Source organism: Copadichromis virginalis, linkage group LG16 (assembly GCF_057382275.1).
Source record: "Copadichromis virginalis isolate Kocher_CV1m ecotype Utaka linkage group LG16, C_Virginalis_male_GT1.1, whole genome shotgun sequence".
Lineage (NCBI taxonomy): Eukaryota > Metazoa > Chordata > Actinopteri > Cichliformes > Cichlidae > Copadichromis > Copadichromis virginalis.
The window spans coordinates 27540627-27561539 of NC_140633.1; positions in this window are offsets into that span (position 1 = coordinate 27540627).

The window sequence follows — 20913 nt, forward strand, 5'->3', positions numbered from 1 at the left end:
TTGACTGCTTTCCAGTATTGGTAGCTTTGAATGCAAGGGAAATCCGCATTTGTTGTGCTCCCTAGACATGTGATGCTGTTCATCCATCACTAGCAATACACAACACGATGCTTATTTTTCAGCTTAATACAGCTGTGCAGGGCGTTTACAGATAGCGTGTGGACGGTTCTCTACGTGTGGCTTATTTAGCCATTAAGAAATACACAACAGAGGTAGTACACATTACAAGTGTTATAGTCTTAATGCTGTTTACACTCACTGCTGCCATGTTGGATTGTACTGTCCAGATTGGTGGGGCTTTTCAAGCGGGAAATCCAACTTCAAGGAGCGCTCCAGCTGAAAATTTGCACTCAGACTTGAGATTTCCTACTTCCCACTTGAAACTAAATATATGTCAGCGCCCATATTAGTCATAGCAGTAAATAAATATGATATGTCATTTATTATTTCAAGCCAGTTTTAAGTGTGGGAAATGCTGTGGAAGAATGGAGTCTTTCAGAAACAGCTACTAATAGGAGACTAGCTTATCTCAGCTTAGTTTAGCATAAAGAGTAGGAGCCTGCTACCTTCCCTGAAGTTCCCCATTACTGGTGCATATCTGATTTGTGCCTAAATAAGAATGTATGGCTTCAGGGTCTAGTTATGTGTCTCTTTCTTGGCTGGGAACAGTGACTTCCTGGAGCCTCTGCTTAGGACTTGCTCGGCCAAGAAATGGTTTCAGCCAAATTATTTTCAGCTCCTGGTAAAACTACAGCTTGCTGTTATCCCACTTAGTTTTTCGTAAGAAAAAAGAAGAAAGTTATGTGTAATAGAGTTTATAAATCTAAAGTATCTTGATTCTAATCTATATGCTAAGCTACATATCTGTGTGAGAACAAATGAGAGTGTGCTATACATTGTCCTGAAGGAATACAGGGTGTTTCCCAAAATGTGGAACTATTCCATTAGATTTCAAAGCCATGTAAAAAGAATCATATATTGATTATGTTTAGCTTTACTCTATAGTGCATATATGGCGCAATTACTGAAGCCACCACTGCAGCAAGGAGACATTACTGTAAATCATCATGGACTAACAGCCCCTGCCAGCTGGCCACAGAGACCCTGTAAGATGTGAAAGAACCAAATTCATGGCTGACTTCCAAACCAGATTGATGTCTCCTACATTGTGTCCCTGCTCTAATCCCATTAACTAGATATAACTGCGGTTAATTTGATTTATGGAAGGCAACACACCAGAAAGCATGAGTTCAAGTCATGACCAGGTTGTTTTTCTTTTTTTAAAATTTTGGTTTGACGTCAACATGTGCATGAACGAGCCCTGAGAAGCTGCTGCAAACTGCACCGTCAGTTTGACAGTTCGGGAGAGGGGTGCTTTTTAATGAATCAAAAGCCATTTGGACACTGAAACGCTTCCTTTGTAACGTCTTTAATCTTGGCTTTCACTTCAGTGGTTCCAACTGGATTAATGTCATTTCATCAGGAATTTTTGAACAAGTGCACTCAGGCTTTATGCGTGCTAATGTGTAGAGATGGTGAGGCTTTGATTATTTTTCAGTTACCTGGCTGAATTTATATCTAACAGTGAGATCTGCCTGAATGTAACTAACTCTATGAGGCTTACTGCTTTAAATTTGTCCCTTTAATGCTGTTGTTTTTTATTCAAATGCCGTTCTTCAGCATGTTACAGTTCGCTGTCCTATGTGTGATATGTTGTGAGCATCGTGTTTCCATATGGAGAATATATGTCATTTAGTAGACATATTCTTAATGGGGTGTTTTATCCACTTGCTTTAACGGAGACTGCACTAAGGAGCTGTTTAACTAAGACTATGGGTCTACAGAAGTGCAAGCAGCTCTGTGTGCATTTATGCCCAACGAGGCTTTGAGTTAAATACTGACATCAGCATGCTAACATGCTAATTGGCTCTAACACAAAGTGCTGCTGAAGCAGAAGGACAGCATAAGTTAATTTTGCATCTATTTAGTCATAAGTCAAAGGACCACCAAGCTCATTAACCTTCCTCAGAGAAACATGAATGTACAATATTTCATAGTAGTTCATTCAAAAGTTGCTTTCTGGCTGGACCAAAGTAGTAAAGCTACACCGATTTTTTTGTATCGTTTGATCATATAGTTTATGTCAGACTTCTAATTTGGCCCGTATCTGTTGAGATTCTAAAAACACAAGAGTGTCACTTCTATCTCCTCCTTTGTTTCTTTCTTGGAAAATTAAAAGGATGAATAAAAAAAGAGGGAGGAGAAATGAAGATAAGACTAAAAAAGCTGTTGAGCTAGAAAATATTAAAAGAGGAGCATAAGTGGAGGATGCAAGACGAATGATAATGGGACATATGGGAGGGAAAGTGAAGGAGATAATGGAAAGAGAGATTAAATAAAGGATGCGTAGAAGGAGGAGAGGAGAACTGATAAGGGTAACTCATTAAGGAATGGAACACAGCCTGCCTGGTTGTTTATTGGCGTGAAGGTTCGCAGTACTTAATCACTCCTGCCAGAAAGCATGCACCCAGCATGCACACGTAACCACACACACTCCTGCATGCAAGCTCACACATTTTTGCATGTTTCCAGAATACCGATGCATACACCATGCGCATGTTCATGCATGCATGCCTCTACACTTGCAAACACACTACTGCATGCCTGATGGCAACTTGAGTCATTGAATCATTTTCTCTGTGGTCTTTATCACTCTCTCTCACTATCGCTTTATCTCTTCACGGTTCCCCGTGCCTCCCTCTAATCCTTCTCTCCTGCTTTTTTTTACTTCGTACTTCTTGTCTTCATCTCCCCCTTCTTACTTCCTGTCTCCTGTTGGTCTTCTCGCTTCCCCAGTCCCCCCTTTCCCCATTCCTTTGTCACCCTCCTCCCCCTGTCTGGATGTGTTCCCTCTTATCTACAACCTTGAAATGATTTTCAAAGAGTTATTGCAGCCGAGCATGTGAGGTCACAGCGTCTCCAGTCTCTGGTCTTCTCATTTCTCATTTGCCCGCTGCTCGTCTTTCGTTCCACTCCTCTCTCCTCTCCACTGCACTTCACTACACTTATTTTTTTTTTGCCTCTCCTTCTTCCATCTAATCTGCCCTCCTCCTCCACTCTCTCCCCAAGCATCATTCTCCTTTTTTTTCATCTCACACTCCATTTCTCTCCTTCTCTGCTACCATCTATCTCTACCTCATCTGGTCTCATCGCCTCTCATCTGATCTTCGCTTCATCTCTGCCTCCCTTTGACTCTTCTCTCTCTCTCTTTCTTTTCTTTTTGCCCAACTTGTGCACTTCCCTCCTTATGTTATTCACCCCTGCTTTCACTCTCGCTGTGTCTCCTCTAAAATACTGTTGAAAAAGAGGTCAGACGGGGTTCCTTTGTTGTGCGTTTCCATGCGTGTTTTTGCACGTGTCTGGGGTTTTGAGTGTGGGTGTGTGTTGTGAGGATGTTATACGCCTAACTCTCTTTCAAGCAGCCGAGAGCCCCGCAGTGTGTTCACTCTCTAATTAATTAAGCGTAGGATGCTTTAGTCTGAATATTGCTCATCTGTCTCGCTTGCTTTTTCTCTGTTGACTGTCTCTCACCTCTTTCTCACCATTATGGCACCATCTACCTACCTGTTAGGACATCTTCTCCTCACCTCTCTCTCTGTCTTTGGTTTCTCTATTCTTTGCCTTGCATTTTCCATTTTGTCTGTCTTTTCCCCTGATATGCTCTGTTAGACTGTCTCTGCGGGTGAACTGCTACATGATTCAGTTTTCTCTGATGCCCACTGCTTTTCATAAAGGAGGGTAAACAACAGCAGTAACTCACTTGGTCCAGCTGAGGTCAGCATTGTTCCTGATAATTAAGAGAAAACATAAGCGAGAGCTTATTGCAAAGTTTTTTAAAAACCTGCAAAACTTCAAATAATTTATTTTTTTATAAAGCAGTCACATCTGCTAATATAGACCTAAACCAGTGTTAAAGTCAGATACAAAATACATATATAGATATATTAGCCAGTAACACCAGGGTATATAACAAAAACAGCAAAAAAAAAAAAAAAAAAAACCCTTCCTGCTCCCTGCATGTGTGCCATTTCCAGGCAGTCCTGCTGCTTGACATGATTGTTTGTGAGTGTGTGTATTTATGCATGTGTTTACCATTCACTTGGGCCATCCCTGTCTGATCTGTGTACTCTGCTGTCAGGCAGACACAGAGAGAAAGATAAAATAGAGAGAAAATGTGTGTTATTGTTGGCCTGTGATGCCTGTCAGACAGGAAGGAAGCTCGGCTCTTCAGAATTGACTTTCCTTACTGCAAAAGCTCTTACCAAAAACACACACTAACACACTGAAGGGCACTGCAGTTTCAATCACATGAAAGGAATTATGCTGACTTACATGCATATCCATGTCAGTGCATATCGATATTAGGACTTGTTTGCCCCCAAAAGGTAGTCGAGTTGCAAAAATGATGCACTAATCACGTTAATGTCCTTACAAAATGAGTAATACACAATTGCAAATGCAGCTGTGTTTGTTAGGATTTTGCATTGACTTTCATTCCTTGTGGAAAATCAACCCAAGCTTTAACCTAACCTCAGCTCACACCAAAACCTTAACCCTTAGCAGGGCCCCAGACATTTTATCTTTCTTCATTAGCACTGAGCTTTGGTCTCTCTCTCTCTCTCTCTCTCTCTCTCTCACACACACACACACACACACACACACACACACACACACACACACACACACACACACACACACACACACACACACACACAGGGGTGTGAACTCTCTGTGATCCTTAGAGGATAAAATCTGGTCATCTCACACCCTGCAACCTTGGTAGCTGCAGGCAAAGAAAACTAAAGTCATTTCGAGTTATTCTCAAATTCCTTACAAGTTCTTGTGCTTTATGCCCCAATGTCCCCTCAAATAGCTTAGAAGTTAGGCTAATTGGTATTGCAATGTGACCCTCAGTGTCACACTGAAACCCACTGTGCTCTGAGTTTATCTGACTGCTTGTGTTGTTTAAGACTGGAGTGCATCTCCGTGTTCCCACTGGGCCTCATTTAATAATTTTTTCTGCATGTTTGCCACATTAAAATGAGCTGAGCAACTGAGTGTGATAAATTAATGCAGAAAATATCTCATTGTTATTGCTCATGTTATACGTTATTGCTTATTCTGTTTTAGCCTGCCATATTTTGCTGCTTCGGCCATATGATTTGTGACTAGTTCTAGACTCCTACTCTGTTTTTAATTTATTTCTTTTAACAGCAGCCTGCTGTGGTATCTGGCACCGAGATAGCAACAGATCCTTTAAGTTGCAAGGTGAGGGCTCGATGGTTTAGAGTTGCTTGTCCAGCACATCCCACAGCTGCTTGATTGGTTTGAGATCTGGCCAATTTGGAGTCCAAGTTAACACCTCAAAATCATTGTTCTGCTCCTCAACCATTTTTTTTGTGACAGAGCACATTATCCAGCTGAAAGAGGTCACAGCAATCACAGAATGCTGCTTCCATAAAATGGTGTAGATGGTCTGCAACAATGCTTAGGTAGGTGGTACATGTCAAAGTAACATCCACACGGATGGCAGGACCCAAGGTTTACCAGCAGAACATTGCGCGAAGCATCACAGCACCACTGTCAGCTTACCTTTTTCCCATAGTGCATTGTGGTGCAGGTTTTCCCTGTGTAAGTGACCCACCCCGTTATCCACATGATGTAAAAGAAAATGTGTTTCATCAGACCAGACCGGTTTCTTCCATTGTTCTGGGATCCAGTTCTGATTCTCACATGCACATTGTTGGCTTTTAGCAGTGAAAAATTATCAGCACGGACACCCTGAGACAATGCAACCACATATGCGACCAACTGTGATGCACTGTGTATTCTGACACCTTTTTATTTACCAGAACCAGCATGGAATATTTAAGCAATTTGAGCTACAGTAACTCATATGTTGGATCAGACCACATGGCCCAGCCTTCACTCCCCACACCCATCAATGAGCCTAGGTTGCCAATGACCCTGTTGCTGGTTCCCCACTGTTTCTTTCTTGGAGCATTTTTGATTAATAATGACCACAGCACACTGGGAACACCTGACAAGAGCTGCAGTTTTGGAGATCCTCATACCCAGTCATCTAGCCATCACAATCTGGCATTTTGTTCAACTTTCTCAAATCCTTACACTTGCTTGTTTTTCATGCTTCTAACAACTCAACTTTGAGGGCAACATGTTCTCTTGTTCCCAAATAACAGGTGCCAAGAGATGATTAGCAACAGAATAGGAAGATACTGAAATGCTGCTGTGCAAGCTATTCCAGCAGAAGGGTTTACATGAAGACAAAGTGGGACTTATGGATACTTCATCCAAGGTCTAAATTAATGGTTAAACAGTAGCTCAGTGTCCCAACATCTGGAACCATGAACAGCCACAAGTAGTAGTAACCTCTCTGAAGAAGGCGATTAGAGGCCAAGATAAAGGTAACACAGAGGGAAGTTAGCCAACTGTTCGATCTGCAGAAAGGAGTAATGAAAAAGGGATTCCTAAGAAGTACAGCAAGATGCCCATACGTCAGACCTTAGAAACTGCCAAGCAAAAACTCACAGTCTTTTCTAGCTGCTTGAAGAGGTATAACATAGAGATAGAACCCAGGAGGATAAACCAACTGTACTATACCAAACCATCCAAGGTGTATTCTCAGTGCCAGGGGAACAATATAAGAACACAAACACCCAGGCTAAAGCTGGAGCAATGCTGGAAGACCATATGGAAAAAGGACATAACCCATAACATGTGGCTGGTGGAGCTAAGAGCTGACCACAGCAACCTACCAGAACAGGATCCAGTAACCATCATAGTAATAGACATCCAAAACAGAATCTCCAGCATGGAGAGTTGGACAGCACCAGGCATGGACATGATAAAGAAGCTAACTGCAGTTTATGAGCATCTGGCAACACAAAGGAATCAGCTTCTAATGAATGAGACACACCCAGAGTGACTGGACAGTCGTAATCCCTAAGAATCTCCAGATGGGAGCAGTTCCATGCAACTACTGGCCAATATCCGTCCTCAGCACGACAGGGAAGAGGTCAGGAATAGGCACAAACACCAGAGGGGCAAAACACTACTGGTAGATCAGCAGAGCAATCACTCAAGACTGCAAGACCAGACTGACCAACCTGTGCACTGCCTGGATGACAAGAAAGAGTCAGACTCAGTGCCTTATTAATGAATCCTGGAATGCCTGGAAATGTACAACTGTACTCCCTGAGACTGAATGCTAAGTTGAAGGAAAGAGGCCTAGTGAGTATCAGAACCACAGGCCGATAGAAGAAGTGTCTTTCAGAGATGCCCCTGAAATAATCCAGGACATAACAGCAGAGTGCAAGATGCTAGCAAGCAGGACATACATGGTTTACCATAATCAAGCGGCTGGTGTAGTATACAGGAACATCTGTATGGTCTTAAAGTCTTGAAGTCATAATGGGATACTCCCCTTAGTTTGGGTGCGATTGACCAAGCTAATATCCTGTGGGACTTCCAGATGTCTAACCTACCAGACATAGTAGTAGTGGACAAGCAATCAATGGCTGTAGTGATAGATGCAGTGATAGAGGCTGTTATTTGTATACCAACATCAGGAAGAAGGAACATAAGGAACATAAGAGGCCCAAGAAACACAAAGGGATGAGAGAAGAACTCGAGAGGATGTGATGAGTGAAGGCAACATTGGTCCCCATGGCAGTTGGAGCACTTGGGGTAGTGACCGCCAAGCTATGCTAGTGGCTCCAGCAGATCCCAGGAACAACATCAGAGATCTCTGTTCAGAAGAGCAAAATCTTAGGAACAGCAAAAACACTGTGCAGGACGCTCAAGCTCCCAGGCCTCTGGTAAATTACCCTACTTTGAAGGTTAAAGACCACTCACAGGAGCAGGGTGGGAATTTTGATCTCTTTGGACCAAATCACATTTGACACATTCAGAGAACAGAATTAAGTCTCTGAATTGCATTTTCTTTTAAATTCACAGTCTACTCTCTATGTATTGGCTAGAATAGAATAGAAAACAATAGAATGGAATAGGACATTTTTATTGTCATTTACAAGTACAAGAAAATTAAGTGCAGTGTTAAAAGGAAATGTGAGAGGTGAGACCCGAGACTTGGAACCAACCCTGTTGTTTTCCCCTTTATAAGGTGCAGGTAACTAGTTGATCTCTTGGTTTAAATAGACAGAAACTGTGTGATTTTTCTTGCACTTTCTCCATGCACCACATAGAGCTTGAGTGATGATGGGCATTAAGGATTTTCTCTTATATATTTTTGTCCTTTTGGGTTAAAATGTAGATCGTTGTGCAAACAGCGTGTGACACATGATGTTTGTTTTTGATATTTTCCCTGCAGTGATCATCCTGTCTTCCCAGTACTATAGTTTTTAATTTAATTTATTACTAAAGCAGATCTTTTAATTGTTTACTTGGTGTCTGCTGTTACATGTATAGAAATATATATTTTTTGTATTAGCATTAAACCTTGTGAACTAACTGCATGTCTATGGCTCATTTCCTATTTAAATAGTACCTCCTACGGGTCAAAGAAATATAAATAGATGAGGCTAAAAATGAAATATAATAAAAGATGGATATTCAGCAAATGTGTCGCCAGTCCCTGCATTCACAATATGAACTCGATCCTATGAAAATAATAAAAACTATGGTTTAATTGAGTTTAATGGCAGTGGGGTAGAAACTGTTTTTTAGTCTGACTGTCCTTGATTTTATTGTCTTTTATTGTATGCCTGATGGCAGAAATTCAAACAGATTAGGATTTGGGTGTGATGAGTCACACAAAATGTTTTGGGCTTTTCTGAGACAGTGGGTGTTGTGAAGTTCCTCCAGAGAGGGGAGAGGGCAGCCAAAGATTTCCTGGGCAACCTTTATAACCCCCTGGAGTGCTTTCTTCATTGTCCAGCTAGAAAATCCCACACAGAGACAGGACGTCAGTAAGCTTTCTATTGATAGCAATAGAAGAACAACAGCAGCTACCAGTATTCCACTGAATCTGTTCACAAAGCAAAATTAATATTTACAGGATTATAACAATTGTTTTTTTGTCAGCCGTAAAGCCCCTGTATCCTTGTGTTCATATGATGACAGTATTGTGCAAGGAAATGGTTGTTATTCTGTGCCAGTTCCTGTTGTGTTATGCTCTCCATTGAGTAACATATGTGTAGAAATGTTCTTACTATGTCTTACTAAATAGGTGTGCATGCAGTGCAAAATTATAGTCACATTCATGAAATGGGCATACTAGTCAATTTTGTTCTTATTACTATGCATAGGTTAGTGATTCACAATCATTCTAGCTACACAAGCTACAGTCAGTGCACTGCCATGCTTTGGTTTTGCTATTTAAAGAAATATGTTTACCTTGATGTATTAAATGGAGAAAAGTGCTGAGGTTATTGTAAGATAAAAGCCTGACTGCTAAAGCGGAATAATTTTGTAACAGAAGAAACAGAAGAAAAATATAGTGTCCACGGACGAAGCCAGAAAGGGCACAAAAGGCTTGGACTGCAATAACTGAGGTGGTCAGTGTTTTGTCCCTTGAGACATAGGTTCCAGTGCAGTCAGAAAAAAAAGAAAGGTTTGGTATCAAAGCTGAAGTAATAAAAATAAATAAATAATAGGAGGAAGGAGCAAAAAGGAATGGAGCAGGTAGAAAAGACAAGGACAGTCTGTCAACTCAAGATGAAAAAACCCACAGCAGTTATTGCATGTCCAGAAGCGGGATAGTGCAAAGGAATGAGGGTGCAAGTTAAGAAATCCAGCAAGGATGCAAATGCTAAATATTTAAAACTGAGATAAAATCACTTTTGCAGTGGTGAAACCTACAGTAATAGTGAAATCTAGTAAAACCTAATAATTCCAGTAAACGCAAATATACAATCAGCCAGTGTTATGGCAACAATCTGGTGAAGTTCAAAACAAGAATCAGAATGAGGAAGAAATGTGATTTTTGTGACTTTGAACATTGCATGTTTGTTATTGCCAGATGAGCCCGAGCCAGGGTTTAAAAAGAGAAACTATCCAGTTAACAGCAGTTCTCTGCTTCAAGGTGATAGGAAGGCAACAACAACCAAAGTATGCAGAAGAGCATCTCTGAACACACAACACATCAAACCTTGAAACCTTCTGGACTACAGCAGCAGAAGATGCCTTGTCTGATGAGTCTCCATTTTTCCTAACATTTGGGCGATAGGGTCAGAATTGTTAGACCACAGCTTTGGCATAAACAACATGAGAGCTGAACAGATTCAGAAAAGAAAATTCTGTGTGTGAAAGGTTTGTATGCATGGTTTAAGCAAAGATTTGTTTGTGTGCACTGTTTTTAAATGAGGCTCAGTGTCTGTACAATGCCACTTCCATTCCTGCCTCAGACAAATAAGGTATTGTAAAAGCCCATACCGAAGGGAGACATTCCTTTGCATTTTTTTTTAAGGTTGTTTAAATTCAAAATCTTTGACTGAAGCTATGTAATCCAATCTTCAAATGAATAAATAACATACTTCTGGACATGAAAAAGATCCAGTATTCTGTGGATTTCAAATAGTCCTACATTGTAGTACTATTAGATTTGTATTACAGTAGTATTATATTTACAAACATATAATTCAAACCATGTTTTTTTTCCTCCTGCAGTGCTATTACTTACCCTTTACCTCCTGTCACCTTACATCCTTTGCTCATTATGCATCCAGGATGTGGAACCTCTCTGGCCTCTGTGGTTTAAGCGACAGGATACTCTGAGACAAATAGCTCTGCTTTTCTAGTCTGGTCATGTAGAGACAGATGAGACAAACAGAATCACTTAGCTAGCTAGCCAGGTACTGTACTGTCTGTGTACTGATTCACTTGACAGATGCACAGGCCGAGTCCACAGAGACTTATGTACCTCTACTTTTATCTAGCTTGCTCCAGACCTGCACAAAGTCACCTACAATTCCTGTGTACAGTATGTGCAAGTGTGATTCTTGATTTTTTTGGTCAATGTGCATGCTTCTCTGCTCATGTGTGTGCTATTCAAAGCAATCCCAGGTGTCTCTGATGTAACTCAGGATAGTAAGCTTGCAGCTGGGAGACGCAGATAACTACCAGGATGATTGTGTGTGTGTGTGTGTGTTCAATTATTTCAATGTTGTATGCACTCTGGATGTGGCCTTATGTAGTTAAGCTGATTATAACTGAATAAGATTCCCATTTGACCTTGTCATGGTGAAATGTTTTCTCAGGAAAACAGACCAAATAGCCCTCAGCTCTGTGTTCTTGCAGACCTAAGTATACCTGACAGTGTTCACACCAAAAGCTGTCTGATAGGGCTCTCTGAAAAAGGTATAAAAACCCAAGGACAGATCAGGTCAGGTTCCGAGTATGCATTTCATTAAGTACACAAAGTTATTTACATAGGACTATTCAAGAGCATGAGAAATGAAACAGAAAATGCACATTTAACAATTTCCAATAGCTGTGTTTTTGTTTCCCTTTATATCTTCATCACATCTTTATTAAGTAAGGTAACATTTTTCAACCTTCTACATATTCCTTTGCTATAGGTCTTTAATTTCACTATTTAAGGGCTTAGGTGGGATTGGTTAGAAAGATATTAAGAACTTACTTTTGCCTGCACTAATAAAATACAGTTAACGTTTCCTCATTCAATCTTGCAAATTGAGTTGCTTTATAAAGTAGCAAAAGCTGAAATCAAACATCCTTAATCATCCAGAAATTGTAATATGCCACATCAGTAAGCCGTTTACTTCTGAGGTTTTAATATCTTCTCCTTGGTGTCTGCAGGAAATGAGAAAAATGTTTTGTTTTTTTTCCCCAGCAGTTTCAGCTGTTGTTGGTGAACACAGCTTTGTTAGTACTGGTACGGGCAATTTTGTATTCTGCTCTTCAGCTTTGATGGTTAAGCTGATATGACTTCCTACCAGTGAAAGCACTAGAAACTCAGCACTAGAATACCAATAAACTGAGCAAACAGGGGAAAACTGCAGTTTCTCAATTAGGTGGAAGGTGACACTTGGATCTGGTGCAGATCCGCTCCACGATTTTGGCAGATGAAACAAGTGTGTTAACGTGTAGTGGAGCCATTATAAACCTTTGCAGCACTTAGATCTTCTTCACCACACGCCCACGCATGCTTATCTGTGAATTTATAGAATGTGTGTATCAGGGGGAAGATTAAGTCAGCCAGCTTTTATTTTATTTAAAGTATTCTTAAGTGTAGCAGCGAGTGTATGTGTTGAACAGATAAAGATAAAAGGCAGGCCGGGCGGAGCAAATAGTAAGGACTGTGCTTTAAAGTGTTTTCATAGTGTTTCCTCTTCTTTCTGTGCAAACGTACGTTTATATGAGGTGTTTTGGAGTAAATGTATCTTTACAGATGTTAAGGGTCAAACCCTTTTGGCTGTAAAGGTTAAACTCAAATTCCCTACTCATTCTTTGATGTTTATCTACTCTCAGGCTTCTCCTCTTCCTCTCCTCCTGTTAGTTCTGCCACAGTACATGAGGAGAATCACAATTTTCTTTTCCATCTCCCATTTTTCTGCCCTCAGAAATGCCTGTGACCTGTTCTTTCTTTTCTATTCTTTCTGTCTGACTCACCCTGCTTTCTCCCTTTCACTTTACCCCTCCTTTCCCCTTTAACCAGACAGTTTCACAAAACCAATATTTTCTGCTGAGAGCGTGAATCCGTCATAGTCTGGTTTTTTTCAGAAGGAATGTCGGTCTGTTCCTCTGCTTCTTACTGTCTCAGTATTGACTAGACCTACAACTTCTCTTTAGGAACTTGTAGGGGAATCAGAAATCTGTTGTATAAACACTCTGCTGGAGTTTGATATCTACTGCTGGTCCCAGAACAAATCCACTTGTCTGTTTCTCTCAGGAGAAGCAGATTCACCATCGCACAGCAGAGGCTGATTCCCCGTGGCCAATTCTGTTGTGAATTCACAAACTCAAATTCACTTCAAACAACTTTCCTGCTCTGGTATCTTGTTTCATCTTTCTTTTTGCTCTTTGAAAATCCTTCTTTTTCTTTCCCTTTCTCACATACACCCACATGCACACACATACATGCACTCGCAGAGCCCTGTTGCCAAACATGATGGATTCCCACTTAAATTTCTGTCTGAACAGGCAGATAGAGTGCAGGTGTGTCACGGCCAGCGGAGGCAAGGTCATGGACAGCAAACAGGTGTGTGTGTCTGTGCAGGAGTGTATTTTCCTAGGCATGTGTGTGTTGTGTAGTGCCTGTGTGTTTGTCACTCAAGAGGCGTGTTTGACTACAGGCTATGATTTAGTTTTAGTGCTGACATTAGTGACTCTCTAAGTGCACCTCCAACAACAAACTACTACCTCTGCGCCCTGTAAATCCTTTAACTATGCTTCAGTGTGTGCAGCTTCTGTGTTTCAGGCCTTTTTTCTGACTGATTTCTGTGTGTTTGAATGACAATTCTGCATGTTTCAGTTTATTATTGCATGCCATATATTCTGTTAATAATCTTTATTTTAGTTAAGCGTCTGTGTATAAGTGTGCAATCGTTCAAGCACTGGAACAGCCATGTGTCTGGGAATGTGGTTTGTTTGTTCTTTTTTACTCAAAGAGCATCATGTAAGTCTGGTATTTCACTTTTCAGACAGAAACAGTTAAACAGTCTCCTTTTGTACGGAAGTCTACATTCGTGCTCATGGGGTGGTTTGATATCCACTGGGTGGAGAAACACTGACACAACACTCTCAGCAGGAAAGGTTTGTCTCTTACAGGAATCAATGGCCTGCTTAGAATAACCACATTTCATCCGAGTTTCACCCTCGGCTTTGCAGAATTTAAATCTGAGCCACGATCTGTGCTGTCAGGAGAAATGTAAGAGCAATATTTTACCTTGAAGAGACAAAAATGAGTTCTGGAGCTCCACACACTTACACAGATACATGCACATCCTACACACATCGAAATAGATCAAAATTCTATATCACGATTTGCATTTCTGCAGACAGTTTTTGCTTCCTTCCCCATAAATTGTTCTGAGCACCACGGAAAAAAATTACAACAGGCATCAGTAACTTACAATAATATAAGAAAGCACCGTAGAACTATGTATGTAAACACTGCTTTGAAGTATGATTGAAATCAGATAAGATGCACCTCTTGACAGCACACCAAAAAAACAAAAAAATCAACTCTTGAAGCCAACCACTTTACTTCATTTTTTCTATTGGACCACAGATCCAGCATTTTATAGTCTTACAGCAACTCTTTGCCTTGTCACATATGGTAATATGATTGTAACCTTGGCATTATTCACTCTGCATCCACTTTTCTCCAGATGGCTTCATTCAGCCATCAGCCCTACAAGGACGGAGAAAACCTGTAACAGAGAGTGAACGGATGATGCTGAAAACAAATTTGCACTAATATAATAATGGTTAGGATTTTATAGTTTAGGGCACATACTTAAGAAACTCTAGATAAACTGGAACCTGTAAGGGTCACACAGCCAAGCTTGTGATCTCACGTGAACCTTTCCTGACTTTCTGCTCTTTAAACAGTTACAGGGTTAAGTAACAGGCTACACAAGACTATAAAAATAAAAATAAAATGATTAAAATGCTCCTCTACATTACTCCCGTGAACTTTGCTGAGCAGTTTGTACCTTTTGCTTGAGATTTTATCTCTCCTGTGTTTTATGTCACAAACATCAACTGTGCCCTCTCTGTTTTCTCCAGTCAAAGTATCAACCTAAGGTTCACAGTGAAAATGCAGCAATAGCCTCACAGTGAAGCCACTTTGATGGGATGAGCTTAATTCACTATAATATCTTTGGTAAGAAGTAGATTTGTGTTATTATTTGATGTTTTTAGGTGCTTCATTGTATTATTTTTTTAATGCAACATCCTTTTTTTTTTTTTTACCTTCTTCAGTCACTGTTAACAGTGACTGAAGAAGGTAAAAACAACAGATGAAAATCAAATTTACTACAACTATTAGTTTTTCAAGCCAAGTAAATCACAGATAGAAAAAGAGTCTATAGATTTTTTATGTAAATAACAAAGAAAAGAAACAAATAAAGCTCTTAAATGTATTTCAGCAAGGCTCCTCTGACTTTGTGAAAGACATCATCTGTGTTAGTATACTAGCTAAAGAGTAAAGGTTTAGGTAAAGTCTGTCCATCTGACCGACTCTCCACCTTTCTGTTGCTCAGTGGCTCTGCTGTGTGTGTGAATACATGCTGAGTATCTTAAAGTGCATCACAGGTCATGTTTGGGCCTCCAGAAAAACTGAATGGGGTGGTACCATAATTCACTCATATTTTGTTGAGTCATTTCTGATAATTAAAAATAAATTGGCCAGTTCGCTCTGGAACTGAATTTAATGTGACGAGGAAATGTGCACAGGATCAGATGTTAGCTTGCATGCAGTAGTCTAATGAGATCTTCTTTAATTATTTTCACTCATCTGTTACACAGAACAGAAACTGCACAAAGCATTTGACCTCTTTTGCAAATTGGAAGATACAAAGATGACAAATAATGATTGAATCTGATTTTGGCATCAGTTTGTGGACACACCCGTGCATGTGTGTGTGTTAGAGCTGGCCATGGTGTTAATGTGAACTCTGCACCTTGGTCTGCAGCTCAGGTGTCACTTAGGAGTTTTTCCAAGTCCAAGTTATAAAGAAATCTAATTAAATCTAAATTATTATTTTTTGCTGAACAGATATTTGAATGGGAGCATTTCATTTAGAAGATGCATCACGTTAAATAACAGCTAGAACACAAATATCTGTTGACGCCAATAAAGAAATTGCGTGGCTACAGCTGTTGAGGGTCAAATATTTTTCATGGTGACTTATTCAAGACATCAAGATGAAGAGAAAACAGAGGAAACGGCGATTCTCTGGACTTCCTCTGCTTGTTTGGAGACAGCCTAACCCAACCAAACCACATCAGTGGGAAAGCAAACAGACAGGACTGAGCAGCAAGCTTTGGTTTGTGTGTCTGATGCACATCTTCTGCTATCAAAACGCAGAAAGACCAGTATGTGTGAGTGAGTTTCTTTGTTTACAAAATTGTTTTCATGTGTCTATTTGCATATTTTTTATTCATGTATGTGTGGATGTCAGTTTGTCTGTCTTTGTGCACAATCTACAGGCTCCTTCAGCCCAAAAGTGTTTCCTTGTGTCTGTAATTGTTATTCTGTAGCTGATCGCACAAAGGCCACAGGCGACATTTAATACCTGTACAGCCATGTGTGCTGATGAGGGGCGAGATACGGTCAGCTGACTACGGATGTGTGTTTTTGATAATGTTTGTATCATTTACTCCGCCGTGGCTTTTTATTTGTAATGCATCTCTTGTTTTTGATTTTGTGCTTTTCTGCATCTGTGCATCAATATTGGTTCCATGTGTGTCTGTGTGTAACCTTATATAATGTGTTCTTGTGTGTGTGTGTGTGTGTGTGTGTGTGTGTGCATGTCCAGGGAAGGAAATGGTCTATTGGTACCTGGGGATCAATGAGCAGTGTTATTGCTAGCAGCAGCCACAGACAAACAGTTGAACACTGCGCTCATTCACAGCGAACAAGAGCTGAAGTGAGGTGTGATTTCTCATACTAACACGCGTGGTGCTCCTGCAAACACTAACGCAGTATTGCAAACAGTGGAGGCAGGTAACATTTCCACAGCAATTATATGATCTAATATGCAAACTTGGGTCTCAAGAGCCTATTTAATAATGAACAGACTTTATTTGGAAGGGATTTATTGCAAAATATTTTACTCATTAGAACTACTTCCCTTTGACTTAGCAGTGCACATCTGATCCTTCTTTGGGTGTCTAAAGAGCGACAAAGTGGTTTCCTCCAGTTTAAAAAGCGAGAAGATTATTTGATCTCTGTCACAGCTTCGAGACTGAATTTTTATCAGATGATCCTTTCATGGTGGAAAATGAAAGCCAGTCAGAATTTAGACAGACTCGGTTATATAACCACAACCACAAAGTCTAAAGTTTTACACATCCTCTTCCTGGCGGTCGTCATGGCAACATGGATTTAGATAGCGAGAGGGTCTTACATTTTCAATGATTTTGCCAGCCCAACCCAACGGCTTAAACGCATGTGAGCGTGTCAGCAGGACTGATGACCCTGAGGCTGTTAATATTTATTTATGTTTGCCATTTTTCTCTCCATTTCCCAGTTCTTTTCTCTCTGTTTAGTCTCACTCAAGCTGGATTCGTAACATTTGGTGTGTACTGTTCACTTAAGGCTTCTAAAGTTTGGTAAACTTTTGTTTCTGGGAACAATAGTAAGCCAGAGTCTTATAAATACTGTAGACATTTAACATTTAAAACATTTTGTACCAATAATTTAACAGTGCTTTTCCACACCGATCTCGGGGCTTTTGATGGCTCGGTCTCAAATTTGCTGCTCGTTTGTCCGAGCGGCCGTTCCTATCAGAGGCATTAGTGAGAGCTAAACATGCTCTTGCCACGGGGAGTTTTCCGCTGCTTTCTCAAAGGTCATTCTTTGAGAACAGATTGGAGGGAAGTGTGCTCTTTATCAGAGGGGCAGGAGACGGTGAGTCAGTGGATGCAGAGCATTGATGATCTCATAAAACCAAGAGCCAAATCTCCTCAAGATTACTCAGATGTATTAGGTTTAATTAATCTCTTTGGGCCACATCTTAGATTTGGCATAAGAACACGGGTAAGACTGTGGCCACACATGAATGTACTCAGACTTATCATAATCAACAAATACATCTATTTTTAATATTTTAATACTCACGGGGTCTCAAGTAGCGTCTTGAAAACATGCTTTGGTGTCTTTGAGCCGTTAAGGGTAATAAACAATTTTTTGAAGCTATTAAGGACATGTGGTCATGCCCCAAATATCTATCACAAGTGTTTATATGCTCAGAATTAGAGTAACACGCACACGCGCGCGCGCGCGCGCGCGCGCACACACACACACACACACACACACACACACACACACACACACACAAATATTTTCTGAGATTTCCAACGAGCCATTTCCCAGTTAGTTTTAGCGTAAGATAAAGAAACCAGGGGAAACAGCTGAGCAAACCTCCTGATGTTGGGAGTTTTAGATTTACTGTTTTCTCTCAGCAACGTTAACTTGAGTCCAGTGTTTTTAAAGACATTGTGCTCTTATTAATTTTTTATTGACGTGACTGAATAAATATAACATAAAGCAGGTTCAAGTGGCTGCCCACTGCAAAGTACACAGCAATCTGGAGTATAAAAAGACTGAAATTCAAAAAGCTGGATGGGGAGGATATGAAGCCAGGTGATAAGCTACAGCCAGATGGTGTGGATTTAAAGGATTACATTTTTATATTGTGGGATTAAAATAATATTTGTTGTAAAAAGCCTTGCTTTTGCTTAAGACGTGTAAATGTAAATAGGAGTCACAGTCAAGGAATTACTCATTTTCTGTGAGTAGTTAAATGTATCTTAAATGCTCTTTAAGAAAATTTGTTATCGGGCCGAAAATATATATCTAGTTTCCGAAATCAGTGTGTTTATCCATTTATCAAAAATAGCGATAGTTTGCAAGTCAGGGCCTGAAAAATAACTGTCAGGACAAGTCTGATGTAGATCCTGTGCTCCTCCAGCAAAAACAGCTTTTCTCTGTGTATTTACATGTTTGTGGCCAAGCCTAAGCTACCAACTATCCACCACATAAAGAAGGAGATCTGTGGGAAATCCTGCAGAATTTCCTGTTTGCGGTGTTTCTTTTGCAGTAACAACACATCAGTAGACTCTGTATACGCTCAGTGGGCACTAAATACAGTATGTGTGTGTGTGTGTGTGTGTCACACATTCTTATTATCTCTATGTGTGTACGTGTTTGCATGCTGTGGATATATAAGCAGCTGCGTCTGTGTGTATTTTATGGAGGTTTCTGGGCTTTCTGTCTTTCATTTAGTCCGTTTCTCTACCCGTTTTTAAAATGCATGCAGTAAGTGGATGCACGTGTTATTGCACACATTCTATAGGGACAATCAGGGAACACGAGTAGTGTTCAGCTTCACATCGTACTCTTCCACTAAAAAAAAAAATTAAAATAACTAAAATGATAAAAAGCAAACTTTTGATGATATCTAAAGTGAAAGATCCTTGCTTAGTGAGCGACCAACCACAAACCAGAAAGAGACTGAACAGAACAAAGCTGGCAATGCAGCGAAAACAGACGGTGTCAGTTCAGCCAACAGCAAGAATCAGAGGCAGGGCAAGACTTTGTGCTGCAGCTTCAATGGAGACACAAGAACCCGCTTCCTTACCAAAACAAAAATCTGAAAGTCTGACACACTCTTGGGACAAAACAAAATTAAACATGTATTTCTTGGGGGAAAAAACGACAACTTTGTTGTGGAGGTTGAAAATATGTCAGGGCATGTCACTGCCTGAAGGCAAACCAGCTGGACAACACATCAAATTAGCTTCCTCTTTTTGATCTTTTATTTCTTTTTTCTATGAATCCCCTCACTGGTGCTGCACCCAGCTGTTAAGCTGGAACTTATTGTGTTGTATATTTCATTCAGAAGCACTTACGTCAAGGAACCGAACAGTTACACAGATACATATATTGAAAAGGAAATGAGAGCAGCAACAGGTAGATATTTAAAAATGTCAAAAAATGGCACATCAAGATGATCACTGGGTGGCAGTGGGAGCAGACCAGAAAAAAAAGCTGCTGTCATCAGCACATTATTGATAGTTTCAGGTTATAATGGCTTTGCTTTAAACCTGCATGTTTATAATTGGATTTCACTAACCACTGCTGCAGTGAATGAGCAAGTGATTGTAAAGCATGAATGAAACAGTTGACACTGACCTGCAAAGGCAATGTGATGCTCTGCAGCCATTTTCATTCTCTGTCAGTAATTTCATAAGGTGAAATGTTTATTTTGTTGAGTTGTGCCGTGTGCTGCCGTGCAAAATCTTCCCTATTTTCCATTGTGAATTATTACATTTTAAACTTCCATTGGCAGTACTGTATTTAATGCAACTGCTAAGATACATTTGAATTTAAGAGAGAGAAAAATCAGACATGAGAAGAAGATGGGAAAAAGCAAGAGATAAAGATCCTGGAAATGGCATTCCATCCCTTCTAAATCTCCTCTGCCTTCATTCTTAATCTCTTCATCTCTGTTACCCTTTATCTTTCCCCCATTTTTATCTATGACTCCTCCCCTCCTAGGCTTCAGGAGCATTACATTGTCCTTTAATGTTGTGAAAAAGAAAGAGGGTTGGAAGGATGAAAGAGAGAAGATGTTTTTAAGAAGATCAGATTAGACTGCTTCGTCTCACAGCAGATGCATATGCAGTGCCACACACACACACACACACACACACACACACACACACACACACACACACACACACACACACACACACACACACACACACACACATATACACAAAGCAAGAGAGAGAGTCAGCAAGAATGCATCTTGCCAGAAGTCATGAACAGAGCATCAGATGTGATGTGATTATTACTGGATTAGGATAAATCCAGCATGTGTGTATGCACATGCCCACACTGTACTTTGCATTAGCTGAAGTGTATGTGGATGTGTGCTGAACCATATATAAATGTCCGAAACCCTGTGGAAGACAGCATTAATCCCTCGAGTCAATTATACTGACCTTACTTTTTATCTTTCTTTACAAGCTCCTCATCCTTTCAACTCTTTATCATGCTCTCTGTCTCCACTAAACCTCTTTCCGTGTCCTTCTTCCAGTTCTTGGTCATTTTCTTGCATGTCTCCTAAATCCACTTCCCTCTCAATGGCTTTCCTGCATCGAATCTCGGGATCA